Source organism: Elephantulus edwardii, unplaced genomic scaffold, assembly GCF_000299155.1.
Source record: "Elephantulus edwardii isolate Elephantulus edwardi_28Jun2011 unplaced genomic scaffold, EleEdw1.0 scaffold00011, whole genome shotgun sequence".
NCBI classification, from domain to species: Eukaryota; Metazoa; Chordata; class Mammalia; order Macroscelidea; family Macroscelididae; genus Elephantulus; species Elephantulus edwardii.
The window spans coordinates 13426129-13435015 of NW_006399761.1; the positions used below are offsets into that span (position 1 = coordinate 13426129).

Genomic DNA, 8887 nt, shown 5'->3' on the forward strand with positions numbered 1-8887 from the left:
GAAAAGAAAATTTCCCCCCCAAAATAAAGTGTATTGGAACAGTGCTTAATGGTACAGAGGGGAAAGTAAAAAAGTATTTCTAAAGCTGTAACTCATACTGTTTACTCACTCTTTCTCACACACTCACTCACTCTGTCTCTCTTTCTTGGTACCAACAATCTTTTATTTCTACAACCCACTTTTAATGTTTTTCTGACTAAAGAACATCCACGAGAGTTTTTAATTACTGGATTTATGTTTTATAATCTTCCTGTCACTAGAAAAGTTAACTCACTGAACATACATGAGAAAAATGTGCAGGCAGATTCTCTTTCCACTAAAGTCTTTCTAATCAAGTGCTTCTAGGCAATTTCAACTCCCAACCAGCCTGGAGGGCAGAGCAGAAAGAACCAAATAGCCTGCCCGTGTGTGCAGGGCCTCCGCATCTCTCCGGAAGCCGGCCCTCCTTTCTTCAGAGCAACGGCTGGTGGGCTCCAAGCGCCAGCTCTGCATAGGCCGCAGATGAATGCCTTAACCACACATCAAGGTTGAAAAGGGAAAACCAAATTCTCAGTTATCCGTGTAACCCAATACTTCAAGTGTTTCCTACTAAGCAGACCAGAAAAGCTGCTATTTCTATCTCACTTAAGTTTTACTTTTTCAAAACTATACATGAGAACAAAAACCATGTGTGTAGAAAAAATACACCCACAGGCTGTGCCTCTCTGGCTGTTCGAATCCTCACATGAAAGGCGGGCTATCACCTCCTGGGTGACTTACACCCTCAAAAACCCTCATAGCAGTGAGTCAGTTCCAACTGGATGCCAATGAATAAAAGTTTTTTAGTTTGATTGAAATTTTAATTCTACAAAGTCTTTGAAAAATTAATTCTACCTGTAGTTATTCTAAAACATACCTGACATGTATTTCCAAAGTTTATTTAAGGGTATTTACACGCATTTGCCTGTCACCCTTGAGCAGGGGCCACACTGCTTTCTCTGTACTGTGCTCATTTCAGTGTATGAGCTGCCAAAGCACGCACTATTTAAAGGTATTTAGAGCAGAATTATTGGTAACAGAGAAAGGTTAAAAGCCTAAATAAAACATTAGTGAGAATCTGACTTTAAAAAAAAAAAATACGGTACCTCTATGGAACTCTTGGCAGCTGTTAGGGGGGGAAAAAGACAGATTACTTAAGACTGAGAGAGAAGGGTCTCAAAGTCTGTAAGGAAAAGCCAAGCAGGTGGCAGCCGTGTACAGGTCGCCCTAACGTGGTGGCCAAGCTGCAGTCATAGCAGTCCTTCTGGGCGATGCTGCTGTTTCAGAGAGTCTCATCTCTAAGTACGTACCATACACATTATACCTGATGTGTTGAGGTTATCATCCTCATGCCAGCCCGAAAGACAAAATTCAGAGAGACAGTGATGTCATTAACTGTTGGTGCCATAAGGTCAGAACGGACTCACAACTGACCCTCCAGAGGCTTTTCAGAGCCATGGAAGAGTCAACACCGCTTTCTCCCTCAGGGCAGCTGGTGGATTCAAACCATGTGCCTTAGGGTTGGCAGTGCAACTCCTTACCACTAGGCCAACAGAGCTCCAAAGATATTGATAATAAGAGGTATTACAACAAAAAATTGTGAGATTTTTATCTCACTATTAACTTACGATGGCATTGTCAGAAAAGGGCCTCACTGGAAAATTAGGATTAACTGTATATTGGTTTTTCTAATATAAAGCGAGAGAGGTATATATGCATAAAGAAATATTTACAAGCAGAGTATCTCCAGGCAGACAGATCCTGGCTCTAGGAAAAGAATCTGAGAGGTCTGGTTAACAAAACGGTTACGATACCCTTTTTGTACTGAAGTTCTTTACTGTTTACATATAAAGAGATAAATGTCTTTAACTCATTAAGACTTGGGATTTTTACTGAGAAAATACTGAAGTAATTCTATCCTATCCACTGATAAAATTTTTTGTTGTGAACCGCTGAATCGGATCCGACTGGCACAGGAGGAGACAGCCCCTCCGTCTCCAGAGGAGCATCTGATGGATTCGAACCGCATGCTTTCGGGATTGCAGTGCAGCTTCTTGCCATTAGGGCACCAGAGCTCCACCACATTTGAAAGGTTCCCTGGTGGTACAAGGGCTGCTTGGTTGTTAACTCCCAGGTCAGTGGTTCCAATCCATCCAGCATGCGGTGCAGGAGAAAGACATGGTGACCTACTCCCCTCCAGAGAGTACCATCCAGGCCCCACAAGGCAGTTTCCCCTGTGAGGAGGCCACTGTGGGTCCTGATCACTGGCTGGACACAGCCACCACTACATTTAAAGTGCTGTGTTCAGAACTGGAGGTGTAACATCATATAGCCCTTTTCCTCAGGGAAAACAGGTAGTATAGTTGCTTTTCTTTGGTACACACAATCTGATTTCTCTTGTGGAGGGGAAGTTTCAGTGGAAAAAAAAACAAAACCCCCAGTGGGTTCCCCAGGATGTAAACTGCATGGGAGGAGACTGCCCATCTTTCGTCTTCTGGGGAGCCTCTGGCAGATTAAAAGTGCCTGAGAGGTGCTGCCTTTGAGCCAGGAGCACTGTCCCTGGGAAACCAAGACCCTCCTGAAGGGGGCAGGGGGGAGTAAGGAAACCTCTTAACCGTTTACGCTGTGCTGGTGCAGAAGTCCAGTTTTTTTCAAAATTCTTTCCCTAACCATTGCTTTGTCCTTCCCCACACGTCTGAACAGGACTGCGCTACTGATGTGAATGAGTTAAATGCACGCGTGTGCGCGCGCGCGCGCACACACACACACACGCACACACACACACGCACGCTAACCATCCCTCTAGGCTTAAACTGTGCAGATTTAGTCAGAAAAAAAGGCCTCTCTGGCTGTTTAGCATGTGTTCATTTAGAGCAGAGACTCTTGGTAAGTCAGATCAGAACCCAGATGGGAGAAGCAGCAGCAAGAGGGCAGACCCTGAGACTGAGCTGACCTGGGGGTGCTGCCCCACGGAGCCAGAGCCTTCACCTCTGCTTGCTGGAGAGAGAGGGAGAGGGGGCGAAAGGGGAAGAGGGGAGAAAGAAAGGGGAAAGAAGGGGTTAGGGGAGAAGGGAAGGGGAAGGGAAAGGGAGAGGGGTGTCTGTAACATACCGGATAAGTGGTCAGACTTCAAAGAGTTTTTCACATTGGCCTGAGGCTGAAGGTCAAAGGGCCTGCCAGCTCCTGACTGAAGAACTGGACCTGCTTTTCCACCTGAGCTGTAACCTGTGAACTTCCTAGTAACTGCACACTGTACACGGTGTGGCCACTGCAGCAGCTCCGCAGACCAAGCAGCTGAACAGTGAGAGGACGGATGGTGGCAGAACAGACAGAAGTCGATGCGACAGCGAGGGGATGTGGCTGGCCTCCCAGGAACTGCTCTTACAACTGTGGCTGCTGTAGGCCAGGTCTCCTCCCTCCTTGTGCAGTTAGTGGAGGTCAGACCCGGCCACCCTCAGAGCTTTAATAACAGTATAACATAGTGTGATGAGGGAGAAACGAATGCTAACACGTGAGGAAAATCTTTAAAAACTATTATCATTCCAAGAAACATAAAGACATGCAATTTCAATGTGACATTAGCAAAGCTTCCTTTAGGTTTGACAGAGATGGTGGCGGCATTACTTTGAGAAGACCTCAGCATCAGTAACACCCGAGTCTCTCACTGCACACGTCTCTGTCCACACCAGCTAGCCACAAAGGTCACATTCACCCATTTCAAGGCTGCTTGTGAACTATGGTTCTGCAATTACACTTCCTATCCCTGCTGCAGTCAGTCCCAAGAGGGATCTTTCAAAGCCTTTATTTAGAAACAAGAATAAAAAGTCCCTAAGAATGAACTATAAGAACAGCCATGTGATGCTTAGTGGCACAAAGCATTCTGTGAAAAAGACAGATGTGATTTAAACACTGGGAAAACACCGTGTTACACACAAGGTGTCTCCAGCCTGCAAAGTTCTGTCCTCTTCCCTTGCCTTTTAAATGTCGTTTCTAAGAAAACTAGAGTATGTATAATTCATCTCTCATACTAATCAAATGTCTGTTACAGTACCTTTCTAAACATCAAAAACACTCCCAAATACACTCAAGCATCGTTAAGGTTATGCAGAAATAATAAAAGTTTTGACGGCTGTCTAAAAGTTGCACCCACCTGTACAAGTGACAAATTATGTACCTCACGCCTTTAATGAGGGCTCTATAGAGGCCAAGACCACTGGTCAAACACGACGGTATCGTGTATCAGCAATATTTCCATTTAATTCAGACTTCCAGAGAAGATTTAAGGAAAATCACTCATCTGGTTGGCACATAATAGTTTTTAAAACATCTCTACATTGGAGCCTTCATTCAAGTTTGTGGCAAATACATAAAACAAGAGTCAATGACGAGACAACAGATGAAATGCTCCATTTCATGAGTGTTCTATACACTACAGAAAGACTTCCATATTTACACGAATAAATGCTGTGCCACACTGTTAGAAGTTTAGCAATGTGGTATACAGACCTATCTCATTTTTAAAAAGAGTTGAGAAATCTTAAAATTTACTAAAAGAGTCACGAATTTGACAGAACTTCCTAGGGGCTGATCTAAAACGTAAGTTCACCTTTCTACAAAGAACACACCACGGCTGAGCTTGTTTTCCTAGTCCAAAAAGTTTAACAAGAGAAATTGTACAGAATGCCTCAATTTATCACTTTCATTTCTTGCTGTTGTTACCTAAAAAGGCAAAGAAGGGAATGATATCCCTTTCTTTTTAAGAGTTCCATTTCCTGGGATTGTCACATTAATGTTTATTTGCGATTTGTCTTAAGAACTAATTCTAATGATTAAAACTTTATATCGCTCAAAATCTTGTACAATTTCTGTTTGTAGGCCAACATAAATTACACAGTAAATGCCTTTAAAATAAACGTCCAGAAAAGCTAATGATTTTTCGTTCCAACCCATAAACTATATTTAATTTTATACAAATTTCCACTGCAAAAAAATCCCAAATTTCCACTACAATTATTAATTTGGAGTCTGCAAAAGTGAGTTCTTTCCTTTATATTTATATCCATGGCTTCCAAGCCCTATTCTTTCATAAAGCTGCTTTGTAATTATAAAAAATAAGGAATTACTATCAATTAATAGTATTTCTTATCAATCCTTACTGTACTGCTCTTAAAGCCTTTTATATTCATCTCATCTCTTCTGAATTATCACTGAATGAATAATTAATTTAGCTCTTCCTCATCTATCAGAACTAAAAAAACCTGCAAATAAGCAATTCGCCTGCTTTTCTACCCAATCTTAAATAGTCACCATTCCTCTTCCAAATACTTCTTTCATGATACCTTGCCTCTGTCCAATAAACATTCAAAGGCTTTCCAATGCCTCACACAGCAGTTCATCAAAGAAGTGAAAAATAAATGATTTTATGTTTTGGAAATGAGAACAAGAAAAACTTTTGGTTTCATAATATAAAGGACCAAAAAAAAAGATCAACTATGGAGGGCAGAATATCAATTAACGATCATCACAGATCTTTATGATCTTCGTGGAACACGTTTTAAAACATTCTCGAGAAATTGGCTCAAAGTCAGCCTTAAATGGAGAACTTCTCAAATCCAGTTTCCCCATTTAAAATGGCCATCAAGTGAAAGAAAATTTTAGTCTCATTTTAACATTAAACACACTGCAATGGGATGGCCCCAGGACAGAACAGCTTCACAAGAATTAAACCACAAAATTATCACTTTAATGATTAAAATCACAATTTACTCAAAAACAGTGTCAAATGGCAATATTACACATGCTAATGTCAGGGACTTTCAAGGCCCAAGTTACATAAGTGAGAAGCCCTCAGCTCACAACCACACTCTGTCCAATTCTCTTTTGTTTTTGTTCACATCGGCCCTCAGTCTCCAAAACTCAAGCTCCAAAACTCTGCATTAAGACTTGAAATCAAAGTAAGATTCTTTTTGGGCCGCATATTAAAAACACTTGTTGCTTTAAAAAGCCCAACTTCTACCATAGCCTATTAAGACACCAGATAGGATCCACGTGGGTTACTTCTCGCCTAAGTTTTACTCAGGAGTCCTTACAGATTCTCAGGTTTGCAGAATTACCTTCCCCAAGAGATGCTTGGAACATTTCACACACCCTAATTAATCATCATCCTGTTCATTTTCCTCACGGCGCTGACCCATTTCTGTGTTTATGAGTTTGTGTACTATCTGTAATAATTGGTGATCTGTTTCTGAGTGTGTTTATTAACTGCCCTTCCCATCCTCAAGGGAACACTGTCTTGTTTACTGCTATTCCCTCTGAGTCTAGAAGAAATGTTGAAGGAATCAATACTCTGGAAATCATAATCTCTTGACAGTTAAGTCTAAGAATTCCAAGTGCTAGGCTGCTAATCCAGAAGTTTAGCAGTCTGAGAAAAGGCAATCTCCTCTCCTTCAGATTTACAGCCTCAGGCAGGTCCTGAGGAGGCAGAAGGGTAAAGAATTGTCTTGGTTTACTTATAACTGTAATCACAATACTCTTGCATTTAAGAAAACGAAAATTTCCAAGTGCTGTTGTTACAACTGACACTCCAGCTGGTTTCAGAGGCTATCAATCGCATTTGAGGAGAATGTCAATCCTTCTCCCAAAGAGCAGCTTGATGGAGTCAAACTATGGACCCTTGAGTTTGCAGCACAACTCCTCACCACTAAGCCACCAGAGTTTGTCTCCAGTATATTTATAAGATCTCCAGCTACTATCTGGTCTCCAAACAGATAGTAGCCTTTATAAAATTAGGAAATTATGCAGAATCCTTGGGAGACAATATTCTTTCTCATCTCCTAGACTTAAGAGTCAACAGTCTAGATCATAAAGGAACGCTGACCTCCTGAATCACCGTTCTATCAAAGAGGAGTCTTCTTTCAGTTCCTCTTCCGGGACCCGGAATGACAAGTTAATATACAACAATATATACCCATCAATCATTACATTTCCTTTTTCCAAGATTTTTATTGCTTTATGTTTTTCTACATCTTAACTTTCCCTTAAATATGTCTGGCACAAAAAAAGTAAAAACCGACTTGTTTCTCATCTTCTAAGACCTTTCATATATTTAGAGTTTTGAATAGCTCGGGTGACACAGCTTGTACCTATCTGACTACTCATCAAAATAAGTCAATGGCTGGAATCCACCATGTGCTGCAGGAAAGAAAGGCGGTTAAGTCTCCTCCATAAAGATTTACAGCCTCTGCCATGCAAGGGAGCTTTGGAATGGGCCCAGGGGTAGTGAGTTTTGTGGGTGGGGCCACTCAATCCTGAAATGATATTCAGAAGCACCTGGCTTGTTTCCCGGTGCCGGTGAAATGGAAAGGTGGAAAAAAATTCATTGTGGCTCATTTTGGTTTTTTGTTTTTTTTTTTTTTCTGGAACATGAACCACTTGAAAAATTCTACAAGGTTATAAAGATTTTTTTCACTAAGCAGTTATACTTCCTGATCCTTGACCTTTTGCTTAAAACTCCATCCAGCTCTTAACTAGGAACACGACTAGCATCACAAGACAAAGACAGTGTTCCTAAAAATTCTAACAGAAGAGAGAATATATAATCAGATACTGCTGTGATTACAGACCATACAGGACTTATCACTGATGGTCAAAAAAAAGTCTTAAACCCCCACACAACCCAACAGTCTTTCTAACCAATTTACATAAATAACTATTTCAAACAATCTCAAATTTAATTCGATGGAATCCACAGGTTTCCTTTGGATGAATGCAAACCATTGTGCCTTTAGGATAGTCTGGTGCATTGAGAGGCTGGGTCCCCACCGGCCAATCCCCTAATTGTCAGAAGGCTGTGCGGCAATGACATTGCGCCAACCCCGTTTCCCAGGCTCGGCTTAGCGGCTGGGGAGCTGCCCCATCCCAGGCGGGGAGAGCTGGGCGGAGGCAGCGCCTGGCCAGCACCCTCTCTCCCCTAACTGTCCGCAGGCCACACCACTGGAGGCGCTCTGCCTTCACCGCAGTCGAGTCACGGTGGACGTCTGTCCACGAGGCCAGCTCCCCACCAGCGCAGCGCGGGAGGTTGGAAGAGACTGTCCGACCCCGGCGAGGCCCGGGGCTGGATGACCAGAGACTCCCCTGGATGGTCCTGCTCTCCGGATGCAACCCCAGGGCGCGGCGGTCAAGCCAAACCCATGCAAACGCGCTGCTGTCTAGTCCATATTGACTTGCAGCGACCCCACGGGGCAAACAAGAACTGCCCACCCGCAGGTCATCTACCGCTGGGCGGCTGCTGGGCTCGACTCCACACCTTTCGGTTAGCGGCTGAGAGCTTGGTCACCGCGCCACCCGGGATCCTGAGCAGACAAAAAGGCCTTTCCAAAAAGCTTAGGGCGCCAAGGCCTAGCCATCCCGAAACCCTGGCCACTAGCTCCTCCATGCACCCCGACCACGGATGGGACGCCGCGAACTGGGGAGACCGCAGGGACCCACGTCGGGAGAGGGTGGGGTACACGTGCTCCCCGAAACCGAGACAATGAAGCCTGCGCTCGCCCGGCCGCCCCACCCTCTTCCCCGCGCCTCCCACCAGGGGAGGTGCCTTCACCCCAACGTCTGCAGACAAAGCCCCCCGGGGACGGAGAGGAGGCGGGCCCGCGGCTGCGGGCACCGCACACAAAAGAGGGCAGGGCGCGGGGCGCACGCACGGGGGTCGCGGGGAGCAGGGCGCTAGCACGGGGGTCGCGGGGAGCAGGGCGCACGCACGGAGGTCGCGGGGAGCAGGGCGCACGCACGGGGGTCGCGGGGTACGGGGCGCGGCACTCACCCACGGAGCCGGAGGAGCCCTTGCGCTTGGGCGCGGCCGGGGTGGAGGGGG

At 44.6% G+C, this 8887-nt stretch overlaps 1 protein-coding gene across 1 annotated transcript in view; it reads right to left on the reverse strand.

The window, feature by feature from the left end:
* RTN4 (reticulon 4) overlaps positions 1–8887 on the reverse strand; it is a 62322-nt gene that overhangs the window by 52890 nt on the left and 545 nt on the right. The gene's annotated exons all lie outside the window — the stretch shown is intronic.